This window comes from Lycorma delicatula, chromosome 3, assembly GCF_047948215.1.
Source record: "Lycorma delicatula isolate Av1 chromosome 3, ASM4794821v1, whole genome shotgun sequence".
Taxonomy (NCBI): domain Eukaryota; kingdom Metazoa; phylum Arthropoda; class Insecta; order Hemiptera; family Fulgoridae; genus Lycorma; species Lycorma delicatula.
This window is the reverse complement of record NC_134457.1, coordinates 88,693,184-88,716,420: the sequence shown is the minus strand read 5'-3', so window position 1 is coordinate 88,716,420 and position 23,237 is coordinate 88,693,184. Positions and strand designations below refer to the sequence as shown.

At 27.5% G+C, this 23,237-nt stretch overlaps 1 protein-coding gene across 1 annotated transcript in view; it reads right to left on the bottom strand.

Moving 5' to 3' along the window:
* The window catches only part of LOC142321782 (myosin-IIIa-like), a 361,639-nt gene extending 340,750 nt beyond the window's left edge, over positions 1-20,889 (bottom strand). Inside the window, exon 1 of the mRNA XM_075360160.1 lies at positions 20,788-20,889. The gene's annotated coding sequence lies outside the window, so the exon portion shown is untranslated. The remainder of the gene's footprint in view (positions 1-20,787) is intronic.
* Between the last annotated feature and the right edge of the window lie 2,348 nt (positions 20,890-23,237).

Below are 23,237 nucleotides of genomic sequence, written 5' to 3'. Positions count from 1 at the left end.
TTTTCTTTGTTAATCATGGAGTTCTAAAATCTTGGGTTATCTAAAAAAATAAACTGACACCGAAACTTCAAAACACATCTCATTTATAAGAAGTTTATGAGATATGCATAATTATTAATTGTTTTGTTGAATAAAATAAACCATAATACTCGTTCAGGAATATTTTAGACTTTACAATTTTAATCATTCTGAGTAGACTAAACTTTTACTTGGACTTCTATTCTATTATTGGAACAGGAAATAGAATATCTGGATTGATCTAGAGGGCATTAAACACATCAGGTACACCAGAGGTCGGTATCTTCACCGTGGATCTAGAAGGATCCTTTCCTAGAAAACAAAAAATAAGGTTGAATAAATTAAGAAAAAAAGGATGGTGAAAAAAGGGCGACCTTCTTTCGGATAAACTGTAAAAACAAACATTTCATCCAATGTAAAGTTTAAGGCTCCTCTTTCAGTTGGTTCCTATTCCTGCTCAAATGATTTCATTAATATTTTATCTAGAACATTAAAAATCAACAATTATGCTTTTACTATCTTAAATATATGATACAACAAAAATGATTTTTTCCTAGAACCTATCGCCGAAACTGAGTGGCATGTGATGGTATCCAACTGAAAATGAACCTTACAGCCTGACCCATTCCTCTGGAGGCGTAACCACGAAGATGATTTGAAGCATGGCAATCTTTGTATTAAATTTTATTTTTATAAAAATCCTATAAATTATGACGCATATGTACATCATTTTCCAACCATTATTATTAACTTCCAAACTTACTGGTATTAATCAAGTTGCGATCGCCTTATATTAGTTTGCAGCAGTTTTTATTTAAATTAGAAAAAAGGCGGCCCGCCGCGAAAACGGTTTATGTTTCACTACAAATGATTTTGTTAAATATTTTTTCCAACTGTAAATAAATACTGTTCAAGAATTTAGCGTACTAAAAACAATAAAAAATTTTACAACGAAATATTTTTAATTCCTGAACATTTTTAGCTGTTTCTTGAGTTTTGATTTTCTAAGTTTTGATTTTCCTTTTTTTACCGAAAACAAAAATATAATATTAGATATCGTTCAGTAATCGTTCGAATAAAGAAGTATAAATTGTTCGAACGAATGAATCGTTCATTAGCAGCTAAAATAAAAATTTGAGCAATTACATCAAACAAAAAACAAACCCACCCACCATACTTTTTTACGGGAAAGAAACAAAATTGCTGTGTCCAACTGAAGCGATCGTTTGAAGCTTAGCTACTCTGGTCGAATTATTTCGTTTATTGATCTTCCATCACCAAACGGGATTGATTTTGTATTACGCTACTAGTATTCTAATCGTTATTCATAGATTCATTTTATTATTTAAATTTTCTTTATTCTCAAAATTTGAATAAAATTTTATTTAATTTTCTTATAAAATAAGACAAAATGGTCGTTTTATTATTATTTAAAAATAAAATTTCATATAGGATGAATGTGTTTCAGCATATTTGTGTGATGAGAGATTGGTAATCAGAAATTTGGTTAGACATAATTTTCTTTATAAATAGCTATAAATACTTTATAAAGCTATATAGTGTATATTACGTATTTTTTATTTCAAAAAACAATTCCTGAAATATTATCTACTAGGAGTATTTTAAAGTTTAACGTTTTTATACTTTGAGGTAGGCTGTTTAATAATTTTTTAAGCAAAATCTATTATTATTATTTATTACTACTACTACTACTACTACTACTACTACTACTACTACTACTACTACTACTACTACTACTACTACTACTACTACTACTTCTACTGCTACTCCTACTGCTGCTCTATATAATTTTTTTTTGAGGGTAATCTGTGGTGCCCTACCAAAATTAATTTGATTTTGAAGTTGTTTTTTCTTGCTGTCTATATTAAGTTACTTTATTAAATTACTTTTAGTAAGTTTAAATTATATTTAGATTCATATACTCATACATTTTTTATTTAACATAAAAGAAAGTTTATTATTGCAGATATAATATACTCGTATATCTTCTTGTCGTAATCTTGAAATTGTTCTTCTTTATGTTCATCCTTATATTCGATAACTTAAAAAACTAATCATAGTTTTGTTTATATTTTTTCTCACAATTTAAGCCATCTACGAAGCGCGTGAAAAACTTTAGGTATGGTTTTCAATATTTTACTCCAGTAATTTTTCATTTTTTTGTGAATGGAGCTGTTGTTTTCTCTTCAGATCACGTCAAGTTGTTGTCTTGTTTCGTTTATTTTTGAAACCCATTGAAATTCTTGATTTTGTTTCTAATCTGTTTCGGTCTTGTGTTTCTTCATCGGCGATGTTTTTTTATATATCTTTATGGATGTCGTCGATCATCCATCTACTGAGTGTTGATGTACGTGATAATACGTTTTGTGAGTCTTATGTTATTCGAGAAATGTGGCTACAGAATTAGATCTTGAGTTTTCTTGAATTTCACTATGTGTGTGTACGAGCGCGAGCGCGCGCGTGTAGATTTCCTTGTTGAAACTATCTCTCTATCACTCTCTCTTTCTATACATGTGTGTGTGTGTGTGTGTGTGTGTGTGTGTGTGTATTAACATTTTTTAAATTTATTTATTTTAGTTTTTTCTTTAACCTTGATAAATGTCTATAATTTAATACATTTTAAAGCAATGTTTTATTTATAAAAAGGAGTTATCAGCGAATAATATTTCTGATTTGTTATTATTATACATTAAGAGATCCAGCAAAAATTTACACTTTGTATGCCAGTCTTTGAGTTGTGCTACAGCAAATAACGTAACGATGCATGTCTATTTAAAAACAATTATATATATATATATAATTTTTTATGAAAGAAATAAAAAAGGTAGAAATGAGCGGATTTTTTCTATTCTAAGAGTAATCTTTCTTTTTATAAACAAAGAGTAAATTAATTACACAAGTTTTGTGAAGAGTTTCTACACATTTATCTTTTTAAAATCTTAAAAATTCATATTTTTATTTATTTTACTTTTCAACTCAGATTTCTTTATTACAGTTGCTGTAAAAAAAATTAGCATTAATCATGTTATAAAAGGTAGATTTTATCATTACATAGTTTTATCTTTACAAATCAGATTATATGTTAGATACGGAATGTAACGTTACGAATTAGAAATCACCAGTTAATAGGATAGACATCTGCTATCTTCTAAATCGGGTAACCTAGAGTTCAATATCCAACTAAATATGGCATATTTTCACGTTTTAGTTCATTTTATCTCACTTTCCTCGTTAAAATATCTGTGTAAACTGCACATCATAACAACATAACAATATATATATATATATATATATTGTTAATTATTTCTTTACATTAGAGCGCTTCTAAGCATAAGCCCACCCTCAGTAATGTTTTCTGATTTATCTTCATTTACATTTACACATATACCTACTATTCAACACCTTTACACTTTGGTTACTTTTTATAACTTGATTATTGAGTAAAATATAAGAAATTACATATTTACATTTACAAAACAAACATTTGTTCAGAGAAAAAATTAAAAAAAAAGTTAAAAACATTTACTAAAAATTACAATTAAAATTTTTTACTAAAATTTACCAAAATTTATTTAAATTTTCTTTCAATATGTTGTTTTATATAATGTTAATACGGTTCTGTAAATAATTATTTAATTTTATTTAAAATCTTATCAAACGTATTACCAACTTAAATAATTTTTATATGAATTTCCCAACAAATTCTGTCTGCAGATTCATGAGGCTAAATTCACGTTTATTTTTATATATATAAAATTTTTCTAAAATTTAAAATTTTTTATTATTATTTTCATGTTCAATATTTACTTTTTTCAATTATTTCTAAACTATTTTTCAAACGAGTTATATTATGTTTATTGATTATTAAATGGTCAGCTACATTTGAAAAACCTACTTTTTTATCTACTATCATATCTATCTTAAAAGACGTATTTGTTTTCCAATACATATATTTTTTCACAATTATTGCATTTTATTTTATAAATACCAGAAAAATTATATTTATTATTTTTTTGTTTATTATATTTCAATTTTTTTATTACATAGTTATCGGGTTTATAAGAAGGTTTATATTTTTTATTACTCTTATTATATGATTTAATTAATTTTTCTATAATTTTATTAGTGTAGGAGTAATTTATATATATACGAAGTGATTAAATCTGAATAAAATGCACTTCAAACATATTATTTTTTTTTTAAACTGAAAATTATTAAAAATAAATAACCTTAAATCTATTAAGGGATAAGGCACGATTATCTAAAATTGTGATAGAATTATTAACCAATATTACAGTTCTAATTATAAAATGGTAATGTTATCTGGGCAACTACTAATGTCTGCCATTTAAGAGCCCTAATAACAAGTTTACATATTTTAACTTAGATAATACTTAGATAAAAATATATAATTATTCTTTAATTTTTTTTTCCTCAAATTTTCTAAGAATTGTTTTCTACTATATGTATAGAAAAATTAAATTTACAGTTGGAATGTACAAATACGAAAACTAATAACACTACTTGTAAAGAAACAATGCTAATTTGCACATTCTTAGATTTTAATAAAATTTAAATTAAATATTAGGAAATTTATTTACACTGCCAACAGATTGAAGAGAGATTTCAACAATTTACTTTTGATTTAATTTCTACTATAATTGAAAAATACGAATAACAAGCGTTATTCTTACATTTATTTGTTGTTGTTATTGTACCGATAGTATATGTGTTACTGATTATATATGACTATTACTATTAATGTATGTGTGTGTGCGCGTGCGCACGTCTCCTCTCGCGCGCTTGTATTATAGATTTTAATCTTTCGGTATTCTATTTTAGGCATTTTAAGTAAGAAAGATCCTAAGTGAAAGATATTGAAGAATTTTAATATCTATTTATATATTAGATTTCAATAGTATTATTTCAAAGATTTAATAAGTATTAGTAATATATTAACTGAATAAATATTTACTGAAATAAATACAGATATTAAATGAAGAATTAAAAATCTTTATTTTTTATCTACAATTTTCTATTAAAATTGTCAAAGATTTTTATTGTCTTGGTTAAATTAAAATCCTTTGGCTTGCTAATTATTTTATAATTGATTTTTTTATTTTTTTAAAATTTTATTAATTTATTTTGTGTGACAATTTTTTAAATTATTTTATATTTTTGGTATTTTTGAAATAGATAATAAATTGTTATCTTTTACGTAAGTTTTTTGTTAAAATTTTCAAAACTATTTTTATTATCTTGCTTAAGATTATAAATATTTGTTACATAATTATTTTTATATTTATTGGTTAATTTGAAAGATAACTAATTTATTTTATATACCATTGTTTTTTTTTTAATAGGATTGGATTATATTACCTCCCGCTAACAAGTCATTGACTTCGTATGAAGGCTACTAAGTGCAGATTTTTTTAAAAGTATTTATAATTTAATATTCTTTGTAGCTTAATAATCAATAACTTAAAAAATTCAAAATATCATGTAAACTTTTTTGGAAGTTTATACAGTAATTCGATATTTATTATTGAAAATCCGTATATCAAAACGTAGTTGCCAGATGAGCCAAACTGTTACAGATATATCTATTACGCCAGTAAGAGGCAGTGTAATTTCAAAACAAACAATATAGTTCAACAGCACTTTAACTGATATAAAATAATTTGAATGTTTAAAAAACCGAAGTCATATAAAAGTTTATTAAATATTCAAAATAACATCTCTTCTAATTTTGGGTTAATCTCTTTTAGCTCAAGTGAACTATTCAAAACTTAGAGAATGAATTCTATGTCAAGATAAATATGTTCTTTAAAATTTAATTTTAAAAAATTAATTAAAAATCAAACTTCTATCTATACAGTCTTCTAATAAAATAAAATCGTTGAATTTTGAAGATAATTTTAAATATAGCTTACGTTTTAAGTAAATTATTTTATTATTAGTAAAACAAACAGAAAAAATATGTTGGTAATAGAATTTAAAAAAATGAAAACATCATTTCCCATAAAAGAAGGCAAACCATTAAATCGATTTTATTTTTAAGAAACATAGTAGTACTATTCCAAGGTTCCAGGAAAAATCCTTTAAATCTTTATTGAAGCCATTTATAAGTTATCGTGAGGAGAACAACCTTACATAGTTGAAATGCCAAGGTGACACTGATACATCAACAAGTCATCCACCCACCGTTCTATAATCTACTTAGTTATACTATAAACTGCTTATCTTCACTGAAAGGGGAAGTCAGAGACGGTTGAATAAGGTTACTCATATTACAAATGATATTAGATTGTAGCTCCTCATTGTATATTATTTATATCCCCTTCTTTTTCTGTGAAGTAAAAGATACTGAATTTTTCGCCTCTATTGAATACAGCCTGTTGTTCAGGGGGGATGATTTTAACTTGTTATAGATATATTAAGTGCCATATAACTTGTTCAAATACCGTCTGGTTGTAATGAATTCTTTGACTGCAATTACCTTCTTTAAAAATTTATCGTGACTTAATAATGTTCTTCAGTTTAAAGTGTGTGTGTACCTGAGCAAGAGAATTGTCATTCCACGCGCGCTTTTTTAACAATCAGATGTTTTTAAAACTAGGTTCATCAAGCTACTTATTATTTCGGTGAAAAAGAAGACATGATCAACGTTTAAAAATCGTTTAATCAAATTGATACTCGGCAGAGTGATAAATAAGGGTTAAATAAACAATATGTTATAATATCAAATTTTTGTCGCAATTGATTATGTTTTTCATAGCTATTTAAGTTTTACCTTCCCGAAAATTTTCAGAAAAATCATGTTTTTTTCTATTTTCCTAAGAATAAAAAAAAGCACACTACGGAAAAATATACGCATGCATTGTTTTATATAATAATAATTCTTATTCGTTTTACTGACTTTTACGGATTTGAATGCTAGATTGTAGATGCCGGTGTTCTTTGGTGGTTGGGTTTTAATTAACCATACAACTCAGGAGTGGTCAGCCTGAGTCTGTTCAAGATTACACATTTACACATTCACGCCAGATTGGGAACGTCTTAGCATCTCTGCAGAGTACTGTTGATATTATGTCCCTGTGCTGTTTCTATGTAACCTGGTATTACATACATACATAAATAATATATATATATATATATATATATATATATATATATATAAATAATAAATAAATAAATATATATATAAAAACCTTGTATAAAATTTGTGGGTCAAAATTTTCGAAAACTACTTGATCAATTTGACTGAAATTCAGATATACTGTAGAAGGGTATCTGAAGTTGTGCATGTGAAAATTTGTTGAAGATTGGTTGAGTCATTCTTCAGTTAAGCCCAATTTAAGTTTGACAACAGACAACATAACCCAAATTTTAGGTTTATATTGGCTATTTTTCGTACGCAATTATGTAGTTAGTCAAAGTGGTTAGTCAAAATTTATGCTTCTGTGTAGGATCTGCTCGTTTAATTATTTCATCAAATTATGGTTATAATAATTTAATTTTCTTATACATAGAGATATATTTTAATAATAAATAAAAAAAATATTATAGCATTTTATTTTTCTTATTTAATTCATGTTTTGTATAATTCTGGCGTAAAATATTATACAAAATAAAAAATCCGAAAAGTCGATCTTCTTGAATAGAACTGCTTAAGAATCTTTTTAATTTTTATTTTAATTTGTACAACAGAACAGCTATTTAAGCCTTGGTATATTGTACATTCAACTCAGGCAACACAAAATACTTATGTACACATAAGGTTAACATATATACACACACAAGTAGTAATAAACGTTTAAGGGAGCTGGCGGAAGAAATAATGTCGCCAGAGGGTCGAAGCGTGGAACCGTGTAGGGCCAGGGACGTAGCCTTTTTGCTGAGGGTGTCTTGGCTCATCCGCACGCAAGAGTGTGGCTAGGTCGGGGCGTTTCGATGACGAGTAAAGGATTCTCGTGGTATGCTGGGTGGGCGCGTTTGTTTGGGGGGGGGGGGGGTATGCGTGGAACGCATACTCGGACCCCAAGTAGGGCAGGAACAAGAAGTGTAGCTCTCCTGGAGAGGGGCAATCCGGTCATCCAGATGAGGAGGTCGGATGCTCTTGTGATCCAGGGGGGACCCCGAAGGGAGCGTCCATTCGGGTCCTCCTAAGGTAGGGGGGAGGCTAGTCAACGCCACGACACACGGCTGCGGCCGAGACAACGTCTTTTAGACGGTTACCGGTTGCCCCTTGCTGTATTTAAAAAATGGTAATAAAAAAAAGTAATAATAAACGTAAATAACATGAATCTACGCAAGACATAATAATAAACATAATAAAAATGACAAACATAATTTTTTCACATTATTTTATGGTCACCAAAAATAAATCATAATAAGACTATAATTATGACTGTAATTTAATAAAGGAAAAACAAAATACAACCATTAAATAAATTCCCCTTTTTTATCATGATTAAAATTGATACAAATTTTTATTATAACATAATGGCTATTTCACATCATAAATGTAATTAGTGCACTCAAATTAAGCAAAGAATTTAATATTTTTGATATTTTGTAAATACAAAAAAAATCTGTTTATTGATCAATCACACTAAATTCGTTATAATAAACAACAAAATATATATTTATATAAATCGATTATTTAACACGTACTTTATGTAATAATTACAATCTATGTACATAAATTTTGTAAATAACATTTTCATTGTGAAATGTTAGGGCAAGACTGTTTTCAATATGCTATAATTGTTCATAAAAGTGCCACAACTACTAGTATTTTTTTTAACTGTTTAGGTAACAATATTTAAACAACTATTATGTCTGAATCTTCCGTATGTTTTTATAAAGATAATTATTATTTTTTTAATTATAATAATCATCTCAAAGAATAATAATAATTTTTTTTTGCAGTGCTCCCACTCTATCCTATAATCTGCCGTCTTCTCCCACAAATGTGACCCGCAGGCAGGTAACAAGTGGGAAACAATGTGACAGAACAGCCTTAAGCCTTAATATGCCACATATTTATTATTTTTAACTCATAAAAAGCACATATACAAAGATAAAATATAAACAGTAGAAATAATATCAAGAAAAAACCTCATTGATTCACTGTCATTGATTAAATATTCATACTTAATAACAAGCAACGTCACAAGTCGATGTTACAAGTAAGAAACACCAAGCAATATACATATATATATAAACAATGAAAAACATTAAACATTGAAGAACATATAGAACATGAATTAACAAAAAAACATAAATATCACAGAATGCTGATAAATGCCTGAAGCTCCCCTTTTTAAAGTATTGACTAGACAAAGTGAAGAAATCCACAGAGTTACAATATTTAACATTCCAGACCAGAACAGCATTAAAGGAACGCTTCATGTACTGAAATTGCCGAAATTGTTTTATCCCTCCACAAGGCACTCTCAGACTAATAAGCTCAATAGGTCCATCTATCCGACCATGCAGCAGCTTGTAGAGATACAAGATAGAAGCTCTATTACTACGCTGACTGAGTAAAGGCAGTTGAAAGAATCTGCACAGCAGCACATAAGGGGCTGGATCAACAAAACCTCTAATAACCAGGAATGAATGAATTTTCTCTGGATGGCCTCAATACATCCTATAGTAGACTTGCGCTCGTAATTCCAGGCGACGCTGCAGTACTCCAGCAATGGACGAACGATCGCATTATACAAAGGAAGGAATGTGGTAGGATGTTTAAAATGTCCACCAATCCAGAAAACCAGTCCTAAGTTCTTCCTAGCAGAGATATAGTTCTAGCTACAAGCTCATTAAGTAAAAGCTTAGCGTCGATATTAACATCGAGATCTTTGATTTCGAGGTCTTTTGACTCTGGAAATAACGTCATTCACTTTATATGTATATAACCGGTACGGTTTTTCTAGTATACGTAACGACGTATTAGCCTTACTGATGTTAAGTTCCATCTCATTGAGTCTCGAGCATCTGACCACTTGATCAATGTCCTGCTGCAGCGCAACCCAGTCAGATGCACTCCTAATCTCGGCACATATCTTGAGATCATCAGCATACATGAATAATGTGAGGATATACGCCTGGCTATGTCGTTAATAAACAATGCGAACTACAATGGGCCCAAGTTGGAACTCTGAGGAACTCCAGAAGAAATCGGGAACTCAGCAGAAAGCTTTTCCTTAACATTCACTTTAAATTTTCGTTCCGCTAAATAAAACTTTACCCAACATATCATTGGATCAATGAGACCATAAGACCTCAATCTACTCATAAAGATACTGTGAGGAACAGTATCGAATGCCTTACTGAAATCAAAACAGACGGCATCCACCTGAGTTCGATGTTGAAGCTTAGGCACAATGTAAGTCAACATATCAACAAGTTTGGTGTTTGTAGACTTATTTTTAATAAATCCATGGTGTTGGAACGAAATTTGGCCTCTAAGTACATCATATAGATAATCGTGAACAATCTTCTCAAATAGCTTATGGATGTCTCCCAATACAGAGATCGGCCTATAATTATTTATGTCAGGCAGGTTACCTTTTTTGGGAACTGGAGATACAACTGCAATATTCAAAATTTCGGGGAACTTACCACATTTTAAATTTAAATTAAACACAGAGCGTAGCACTGGTGCTAAAATACTTCCAATTCTCTTAATCACTATCGGGGAGATTTTATCAAATCCACAAGCAGAGTTTCATCTAAGACATTTTATAGCCTTCAGGACATCGCCAGGTTCTATAGTAGGAACAGTAATAATTTTGTCCGTCTCTATTTTATTATAAAATATTTTACCACTATCAGACTTATAAACAGAATGGAAATATTCCCCAAATAAATTACTTACCAATGAAGGATCTGTAATAATCTCTTCATTCATATTGATGGGTCTAGCACTAGAACTATCATTTAAGTGAGACTTTATGTATTTAAAAATGTCAGAAGGCTTCTCGTGGAGATTGTTCTCAGCTAACTGTGACTTTCTGTCTCTGTTACGGGCTGTAAGCATCTTCACTTTTTTCCTGTATTCAGGGAATGTAATATACTCCCTCGAAAGATCAGACTTCTTAAATTTCCTGTGAATTTTTCTTGTTGCTTAGAGGTACAATTAAATCGCTTGAGAACCAAGAGGGGAACTTCTGCACTCTGGTGCGATGAAATGGAACAAATCTGTTCACTAAATCATCAACAGCGTCATTCAGATCACCAGCAGCCACCTCCGGATCAACAGCGAAAAGGATGATTTCCCAATCTGTGGCCTCAGCTTCTCTATAGAGTCCATGAAATCGGTCTTATGATAATTTCTTATAAAACATGCCTCGAGGTTACGATTAACACCATGCATACAGACATCAACAGGGGATCACGACGTTCATCAGGGTAGACTAAACAGAAGGCTTCTGCAGAGACATATACACCAGTATTGGACAGCACCAAATCAAATACAGATTTACCCTGAAAAGGGATGTGGTTATTTAGCTGTATTAAATTTATGCTATCCATAAATTCAAATAATAAATAGCTTTGCTTTTTTCTTGGTATAAAAGTAAATACCGGGTTCCAAACAACGATCCTTCCTAGATACATTTGGAATGTTGAAGTCACCAAGCATAATGATTCGATAACGTGCGATGTCCAGAACAGGCTCGATCGCGTCAATGTAATTTTTTAGTATCGTAGGAGAAGAATTAGGATAAAAATAATGGTTACCGATCAGTAAATTAAACCCATAGTAAAATTTCACCTCGATCCATACACATTCCTCTGTCAGTTCCAGTTCATGTCTTTTAAAACTGCGCAAGTCCGTGCTGACTGCAGTGAGGGATCTTCCCCCACGGTGTTTGTTAATGGACTCTTGATCTCTGTCAGCGCTATATACAAGGTACTTATCAGTGAAGTAATTGGTTCTGAGTGAAGAATCAGAGAAGAGTCTCAGTCACAGCAACAATCTGATGTTTTAGGCTGCCGTGGAAGCCAAAAACCCTTCAGATTTTGTACGAAGTCCCCGAACATTCTGATAAAGGGTCTTAAGATGCTTCATATCTCCCATTAATAGTCAAAAAATTTACTCTTCACCGTGAGCACTTCAACAATTTTAGATCGTTGAACTATATCATTCTCTCTATGCGAAAAAGTGGCAATATTCCCATCCTTCAGCTTTCTATAAAATATAAAAAAACAAAGCTCCCACAGGCCAGATAATCTGCCTTTTTAAGTTCGTTAAATTCAGCTTCAATTGCTGAAACGTGAAAAGAACTATACTTATCAGAGAATTTGCAGTTTAACTTCATACACTGAAGCGAAGAGACAGACGAGCATTTCTTAATGAACAGCTCTAGCTCGGAGGCTCTCGTATTTGGTTTAAATCTACTGAAGAATAGAGCCTTTCTTCTTGGTTTCATGACCACAATGTCCGTATCAGTAGCACGAGACCTGTAATTCTCGCCTTCGTTGAAAAGGATTTCACTGGTTTCGTATGGACATGAGAGCTATTAACGACTTATTCCTTGGGGTCTTGAGCCTCTCCAATGTTTTTTCTTTTCAGAAGCTACCATGGTCCAAGTAGACCCCATCGCCTGCATATCATACATTTACCTTATTTTCATCAGGAGATGCTGAATGCTCCACACAGGAAGGTTAAGCCACATTTTCTACAATAGATTTATTAATATTAAATTTAATGTGCTTGTTCAGCTCTTTAATAACTTCTCTAAGCTGAGCGTTTTCTCTCTTGAGCAAACACAGTTCACGATTCATAATGTCAATTGCGTTAAGCAATGCATCAGCTTTGACGTCAAGTCATAAATAATATCCGTGCCCTTATCAAGCTTAATATTCAAAGGTATGTCTGCAACCTTAACTTAATGTCAATAAATATAATAATAATAATAATAATAAATAATAATAATAAAAAGTGTCTTTAATACATAACATAATAAATCACATACAATACAATAAAATAGATTTGAACATTAGACACAATACTCGTGGTCACGCGACAGTCTGAGAAGTGGAACAATGGCAACAATATAACATAATAAAAAACGAAAATCCAGAAAAAAAAGATAAATAACAATAATAAATACACTCAATCCAAAAAGTAATAAAGTAACTCTATACAATAACATTAACTAAACTAATAAATAAATTTTTATCTAAAATTTTACCTATTTACCAGGTTTCTTTTCGCTACTTAGAACAATTCATACTATCCATTAATGATTCCATTAGAAATAATACTTTGACTTTTGAAAACAAAAAAATAAATAAGTATTACAATAATATAATAAAAAAAATGATATTCTTTAATTAGAATGAACTCCCATTCTTTCGACCTTCTTTATATTACACATAAAAATTTATCCATTGAAAATACAAAAACCAATTTAATAATAAAAAAAAAATAAAAATGTTAATGAAGCCTAAAGTACTCTTACAATAATGGTAAAAAATTAATCAGTAAATTAATTCTTCCGTATAACTATACTCATATTGACAGGCATCTTAAACAATTCAATTTAACATACTAAAAATAATACTAATTACGTAATATTGTTGATTCTAATAGACAGATATTGAAGCTAATGTGTCTAAAATGCCATACATCTTTGCAACAAATAATTAGTGTTGTTTTATACATTTTATTCAGAAAATATTTTGAAGATTCTAATGGTGCAATTACATTTTTCTCGATTTTTTTTAGGGCACAGTAACACCACAAACTCATCACTGTCACTCTAAAAAAATTTTTAAACCAGTTATTTTTAAAAAAAAAGAACGGGAACAGAAATGGAGTAAATGATTGAAAAAAAAAACCATTAAAAGATTCCAGAAATTTTTAAATAATTTATCATTATCCTGAATTATTATTGTAATTTTCAGTTATTATATAGTTTTATATATTTAAAACGGTACAGCAACACATTGTACATTTCACTTACAGTGAAATTAAATATTTTAATAAAATGAACCAAACACCATTTCTTTTTGTACTCCCTTGTACGAAGTAAAGGAAGTATTGTGATCGCGAAACATTTCGGTTTTCATAATTCAACGGAAATATCCATTTTGACCATTCCTGAATCCATTTTGACTAGTTTCCGCGTGTCATCTGCACGTACGTATGTACGTATGTATCTCGCATAACTCAAAAATGATTAGCTGTAGGATGTTGACAGTTTGGATTTAGCACTGTTGTAACGTCTAGTTGTGCACCTCCCGTTTTGACAGCAATCGAAATTAAAATTAAAATTATCATTAATGAAATATTTGGATCTTAAAGGGAAGGCACACCGTTTCGAATCAGACATTTTAAATCTCTTTTTTAACTTTTTTTTTTTTTTAATTTAAATATATTTATTTAATAATTACCAACCTGTGATTATAAAAAAATCGATAAATAATAATTCAATGATAATAAAAAATAAATATTATTGCTGAAATAAAATTTTATGTACTTTTAAAAATGTGTATATGTAATAGATTTGGTGAAACATATGATATTAATTGAAAATTATACGTAATTTAGAATCGTATTATTTTTGGATTTTCTAGTTTAATTTTATTTAATTATTCGGGAATTTCTGTTTAATTTTATCTACATTAAAGTTAACTACAGAGTGAGTGAAAAATAGACCCTCACAAGAACATATACACTGAGGTATACATGCATCAGTTGCAATTTATTAAAGATCGGGTATACGTGCCCGATCTTTAATAAATTGCAAAAGATTCTTATCTTTTAGTTCATTACTCCTCTGATATTGTCGGACAATATTTTTCCTAGGTCGGAGTAGATCATCATTTCGTTTATTTGTTTTTTGTTGCCAATCATTTAATAGCTCTTTGGTTTGATATAATTCTTCTGATCTTAATTTGTGCACACGTTCTCTAGTTTACAAATTTTCTCTCTCTTTATATTCATAATCCTATCTTAATATTTTTATTATTTGCTTGGTCTTAACGTCTTATTCCCTTTTATCATCTTCTCTTAATATTTTTATTCTTTGTTTTTAACATTTTCTTCCTCTTTATGTTTATCACCATCTCTTAATTTTCTTATTCTTCCCTTGTTTTCAACATTTTCTTTCCTTCATATGTTTTGAGATATATTTTTGTTTATGTTATCTTTCTTGTTCCTGTATGATTATGTCTTTTTTATTTTTGATTATTCACCAAATAATCCAATAATAAAAACTGAATATTTTACACTGTTAGGTCGAAATTAACATTTGTAACCAGTATACAGGAGTTCATTAAACGGAATAGTTTAATTATTATTAATTAACTTTTGTTTATACAATACAGAAGAGATCTAAAACTTTTGATAATCAGCAACTTACACATATGAATATTACTGATGTAGTAATACTAGTAATAAAGGGACTTTTATTCTATCCTAATATTTCATGTAAGATTGTTGAATAAATAATTATATAAATATTTGATGTTAATAAAAACTAATATTTAAGCAACTGTGTAAATGTCCACTTTATTAACGATTGGACGATCGTATCTCACTTTCAAAGAAATAAGTATAAATGAAGTGCAGCAAAAAATTTTATATGTAATTGAATAGGCGTACGAGGAAGTCATGTTGTATCCATATCAGAATTTTTACTCTTGAATTTCTTAAACTACTAGGTTATTGCTTTTTCATAAATCAGTTTATAGACTTTTTTAAAAATTAAAATTTCTAATAGAACAAGAGAGAAATAGTGTATGTTTGTATACATTATAGTGTGTTCGAGCACAAACACACATGAAAAAAATTAATTTACATGAAAAAATTAGAATTAGTTTTTTTTTGGTAAGTAGATTATTTATATATATTTTTAAAGTTTCTAACGTTAAGCATCAATAGTAAAGGATACTGACGAAGGTAAATTTAAAACTTGTTACTAATCAGAACTAATGACCTCTAAATTATCTAACATTACAGTTGTATAATTATTATTTAGTTTTACTTGTAAACATATTTTTTTCTATTTTAAAAAGGTATAGATTTTAGGCTATTTGTCAATCCAGTATTCTCATTAGGGTTATGAATTTCTGAAAGATGACAAACCTGTTATATTTGCGCATTCTAAAAATAAATCATTTAAGAGTGGATCAAAATATAATTTTTGATCTTTCAAAAATATTAATTTTAAAATTAAAAACATCTTTTTTTCTAATTTTTTGATGATACATAACGTGCTTGCTGATGATACGACACTTAATTATGCAGGAAAGAATGTGAAAATAATAAAAAATGGATATGGAAGACCTAATTACAATTAGATGGTGGTTAACAAAGCATGAAATAACATTAAAGTAGAAAAGACTAATTATCTAATTTTTCAATTAAAATGCTCATCAAACTCTTTGGAAAATATTAAATATCATAATTTAAATTGTACGTTAAAAAGATATGACTTGCGTCCAACAATACTACAGGTTATCATGATAAAATATTTAAGAGTGATTCTAGATGCTGATATCACGTGGTTTAAGCATTTTAAAAAATTTAGTAGAGTTAGGTGTAGATAATTATCTATTCTATTTGTTTAAGAGTTATTGACCTCCAACTGTTTTAAAAATGTTATAACACGCAATAATGGAGTCAAGGATTAATTTTTGGTTTGCAATATCGGGGAGGAGCATATTATGCAAATAAAGAACCGATATTTATTGCTCAGAAACATAAAATTAGACTAATTTTAAATAAAAATCTACTGGAAAAAATTTTCCCCTTTTTAAGAAACTTAATATTTCGCACCTTAGGTGTTTATATGTTTATAAATTTTAAGGATATTTTTTAACAGAAGTATACAGTTCATAACGAAAAAAATACAAGAAAATCATGTAGAAAATACATTTTTATACTCCTAAAACAAAAATTGAATTGTAATAACATTTCTACACCTTTTTTATACTAAAAATGTATTACTTACTCCCAGAAGAAACCAAGAAATGTAGAAACAAAACTAAATTTAGAGAAAATGTTTTCTTCTGGTTACGTGAAGTACATATAGAGAAATTTTTGTTCGATTAATAAAATGCAATGTTTGAAGGAATTACCTTAAAATGAGAAAATATGATTGTATTGAATGGTGTAAAGTATGCTGGCAATAAAAATAAATAAATAATTTTAATTTATAGATTTTTTTGTTATTTTTAATTTTAATGGTAATCTCCAACAAGGAATACTCTATAAGAGATACCTAATTTCTCTTACCCATTGTTTTTATATGGAGTATAAGTAGATTTAAGATTGGAATGTATCTCTAGGATACTACATTATATAAAACAAAATTAAGAAATAAATTATTATTATTTCTGCAATGTCGCTCTTTCAGTATAAAACGAATGTATATAGAAGATAAACTGTTTTTTTTTTTTTTTTTTATGTTGTAAATGTGGTTCGTTTATCTTTTCTTTTACCTTTTACCTAATTTTAAAATCCGTTTTCAAATTTACACATCTTTATTTTCTTTTACTTAATTTTCAAAATGTTTATATGTCAAAGAAATTGAAATTTATATTTCAAAGTATAATAAAAACAGTGATTCGAAGACTAAATAGTGAACGCCCATACGGAACTGTAAAAGATATTAAACAATAAATAAATGGTAGGAAAATATTGAGGGATTTATCTACTAAAATGTTGAAAAATTTTAATTATATTCTGCAGGTATTTTTTAGTCACCATATTTTCGTATTATTTACACTAAAAGAGCTTTTATAATATTTTTATTTATATATATATATATATATATATATATATTTTTTTTTTTTTCAGAGAATAAACGAAGAAAGTGTAATAAATTACGTTAATCATTAATAAAACTGGCCAAACCAGATGACAGTTAAGATAGTATAGGCTACATTATAAGTAAAGTTAATGTTTACTACTTGGACAGATCATAACGAGTTTGTATTATTATTTTTTCGTTTCGGCCAACTATGGATCACGTTTAACACTTTTTTTAGCATCGCTTTTCTCTCTTTCCCATCATTATTTTTTTAAGTCTCTCATGGCCTTTTTTCTGTCACTATTTTCCTTTTTTTTTGTGTTGGACCTTTTTCTTTGTAAAAGAAGTCGTCCTTTATTGGTTTTATTTCAATCTTTTCTTGATATATCTCGAGTTTTGTAATTTCAGAATTAATATTCCTGTTTTATTTTAGCGTTTTTAATTTTATCATAATATTTAAAAAAAAATTTTCTTTTTAGAAAACAAGAATTTTTTTAGAAAGTTTATAATTATAATTTTTAAAATGTGGCTTACGAAAACCAACCGCCTTGCATGTGTTATTTCTTAAAGTTTCTGGAACAGAATTTTGTGGGGATATTAATGTATTATATATATATATATTGGGTTGTCCTTTATATAGGTTCAAATACTTTTCTTAAAATTTTCTTTTAAACCCCATTGTTGATCATTTATCAAACATTTTACAGCATACAACGCTTATAGACGATTCACCGTATTCAAAAGCCTCAATTTTGCATTTATAAAATTAAAAAAAAAAATTATTATACTTTTAAATCTTTTTTTTTTTAAGTATTATTTTTATGTTTTTAATACACATTTTCTAATATCACCTCTTTGGAATTATATTAATTTTACATTATCTTGTTAATTCATATTAATGATTTAAGATCAATCGAAATGCTCATAAGTTCTACAATCATGCGCGCTCGCGTACGTGTTGTAAATGCTGATTTTTCTTCGAGTTTGGTTGACTGAGGACCACATGAAGCAACAGTTTTCATTCTTTTGTCATTCTTGATATTTGATATAATTGATTTTATCTGATATAAAATAAACGATCTGCTATTACATACTGTGGTAGATAATGGAACTATTAGTTTCGGTACTATCATAATTTTATGTATTTTAAATTAAATCGAATAATTTAAGCCTAATGTATTATTTATCCGAATGCAATTATAGTGTTCAAATTTAACTTGTTCATTAGTTATATTTTTATTGTTATTTATTATGTGTATTTCCTTCAGAATATGAAATTTAAATTTATTTTCTAGCATTTTGACTATTTTTGAAATCTTAAAATTTAAATATATTTATTTCCCTAATGTGATCAGTCTTATTAGTTTAATTAGCTTACTATTTATTATATATATATATATATATAGAAAAATTACAAGAATAATTTTCAACGTGAATCATTTTCAAATAGTGTTACTATATCTAATAAACTATATCTAATCGGTGTTTCAATTTAGTTGCACAAATTGTATGAATAAAAAAAAAACCATTAATAATTCATAAGCATCTATCTGAACGATTCATATTAATGAAACACCGTATCTTGATCTATTTTATAAAACTTTTTAATTAATCTTCATTATATTGCTTTTTCTTGAATAATGTTAAGGTAAATCTATTTTAAGATATAACGGAAAAGTAAACTACAACTAATGTTTTCTCAAGAAAACATCAAAACGTAATCAAGGTTTTTATGTTGAATAAAATATTTAAAAATATAATACGCTATTAACAATACATACATAATTAATAATAAAATATCAAATAATCATGAAATTTCTTTAAAAATATTATTTAAATTACATTATAAATTATGTATACAGGTTAAATAGTATAAAAATAATTATTCTACCACCATAAAAGTTTAAAAACTTGTTTGGTATGAAAAAAAAATATAACGAAAATTCAAATTTGCATCTTTTAAATTCATACTCTAAATGATTGAAGTATGAAATATTTAATGGTGTTTAATATTGCTTTTGAAACGTACCTGAAACAAACTACTGTTATAGTGACCCGGCAATCTGAGTAGATAATTTGCCTATGGTTTTATTATGACCTACAAATAATTTAATAATCTTACCGATCAGCTGATGTACTTAGTTTTCTTACAATTACCATAGAGTACAAGATATGATTCTTAATTTGGATAGATATGAAGTACCCTATATTGTGATACATATTTTACAAAATAAGGTGTCCCAAATAAATTAATCAATACGAATTCAGATAAATGATTTAAAAAAATAAAAATTATTATTTAAAAAAAAATTAGTTATAAAAAACTCAATGTCACACTAAAATGTTGTAATTATCTACAATTTCAAATTTATCTTCATTCAGCTCCACTGGAAATCTAATTATTTATTTTATTATGATTGATGATACGTTCAATCTGTAAAAACATAATAATACTAATAAAGGTTAATAAAGGCTATTCCACGGATAATAAACGAACTGCCCTAGCATTTTCCTGGACGGATCCAAGGAAACAGGAGTAAAATCCTTGGTCAGAGCGAAATAAAAAATACAAAATTAATATTAATTATTATAAAATAAAAAAATAGATGTAACTTAAGTCCATATTAACTATGTAAAGTATATGCACATGAAATAATATTTAGGTAAATACATGAAGATACAAGTAATTAATAAAGGTTAAATAAATAAAGATTAATTTACATAAACCACAAAATATCTGTAATTTTTATTACTTTTTATGTCAAAAAATAAATAAAATAAATGTAGCAAAAATGCAACAAAATAAATTAATATATTTAAAAATTTTATGAAAATTACTTTTACTGGTATATTTATGAAAGAAATTAGTTTAAAATTTAATGTACATCTAATTTTTGAGATAAGTGATATTAAAAATATATTAACAAATATGTTAAATTAAGAAAAAAATTATTAATTTATTTTTACTCACCAATAAGTATTACACGTGTAATATTTATGGCGTTCTGCCACTCACAATACACCCACGATATATGGCAGTGTGCAGCAGTTAGCACTGCACTGCGATTAAGACTGCTACTGCAGAAATTCCATTCTATCTTCTATACGGCTTCGGTTTACATCCACGTGAAGTCAGCGATAATAGGGTCGATAAATGAGAAACATCGTAATTATGAAAATAAAAGATATAATACTAAATATAATTAATTATCCGATATTTATCCTTGAATGTTTAAAAAAGAATATTTTTTATTTATTAAACTAGGGACTGATAAATTAATCTCTGTAGCGTACTTACTTATAAATAAATAAGTAAATCTTTTATTCTGAATCTTACATAATAATTCATTATAGATAACATGTTAGGAATGGATAGATAAGGTATTTTATGAATAAAAAAACGAACTGCCCTACTATTTGTCTGGATAGATCAAGGGAAACCGTTGTAATAACCATGATCAAAGCAACATAAAAAAAATAGAAAATGAATTATTATAAAACAAAAAATAGATATTATTTACATGTTGAGCGTTACAATCACAATAAAGTGAAACAGAAATTCTGAGATACACTGCCAGCAACTTAAAATATTAATAAACATTTATGAATACTGTAATCCTAAAATAGTAATTTCTTTCAACAATCTCTTCAGTAATTAAATTAGAAAAATAATTTTTCAATTTAATCGATTTCTAGTAACCATACAAATAACAGAGCATTGTATTCCGTAAAGTTTCTTGATTCCTTTATAGTATTAGGTAATAAATAATAAAACTTTGGAGCCACAAATGAATAAAAATGTCTACAGTTACAATTTTGGCAAATATAACAAGAATTTATCATTCCTACCTAAATTACTCTTGATATACGTGTGAGTAACTCTGTACTTAAAAACTTTTACAGACATTTTTAGGACTCTAAAAACATACAAATATCTTAAGGGCAGAATGCTAAGTTTTTTTTTGTATTTATGTGCACGTTGAACAGTAACAAAAATTCAGAGTTTTCGTATAGTTTTTTTAATTACTATTATTATTATGCTTATAGTATTATAAATGCTTTAATGTTATAATATGCTTATAAATTCAATGAGATTGGTAAATCAACACCAGAAATATCTACTAACAAATTCTTGACAAGCTCCCGCATAACATGAAAAGCTTAAACAGATATTCTCTTTTAAAGAAAGAATTAAAAGAATTTCTATTTCAAATAATAAATCACAAAATTCAAGTCTATTATGTACACATAACATTCTTATTTATTACTTCATCATTAACAAAAATCCATAATAAAATTACAACATTGAAATTAAGATTAAAAGTAATAAAATTTAAAAGGTATTCGTATAAAAATTATATTTATCTAGGATTAACACAACCTTAAACTCAATAGACGGTTATTTAGACAGACATAAACTTTTTTTTGCTGATGTGAGTTTTATTATTATTATTATATTGTACAAATTAAAATAAGAGATTTATTTATTTACTATATTATCTTATTAAAATAATTTCCTAGAAGTTTTTCCCTAACAAATGGGATTCTATATTTAATTATATTGTCAACCACGTTTTACCATCCAGAAAAATGATATATTCATTCTTTTAAAAAACAATGTTTTCTACTTTTAGGAAATTATATATAAATTTCTTTGCGTCGAATACGCTGAGTTCCTCTTTACAATTTACAGCTTTGAGGTCAGCTTGTAAATTAATTAAAAAATATCTTCAGCTCTCAACGATAAGTAAAATTTAATATTACTCTATGGACTATATATTTTACTAGATATTTTTTACCATCGATTTAAAAATACATTTTAGGTATTTTATAAGGAGGTCAAAATATTGATAAATTAAAACCAATAAAAGATAATACTATTGAAAAAGAAAGAAATCAAAATTAAAATCGATGGTTTGTAGAGAAATCGAAGTAGGACTACATAAATGCATTTCACAAACAGATGAGCAAGAAGACAAGTCAGGAAGTCGTGTTCTGAAAAAGGAAGATTTTATATATATATATATATATATATATATATATATACACGTTCATTTAAAAATACGTGGTTACACCCGACGGCTATTTTATCAAAGTAACATTCTACTTTCTCGAATAATATACACACTACTGTACAACTTCTATATAAATGAATATAAAGCAAAGTTAAAAGTACGAGACAGACAGGATATGCAGTGTTTAGTTCGTCAGTCTTCCAGATTTTATGTGAAAACGAATTAAAAAGTAGAAAAACCGGTTGTAAGAGTCTTATAATATATTAATTTTATTATTATATGTAAACAGAGAAATACTAGATTTCCTTCTGAAAAAAAAAATTAATTTCATTAGTTTCTCTAGGCGCAATAAAAAATGTTAATTTTTATTTATTTCCTTTTTTTGTATAAGTAACCGTTTTACTTA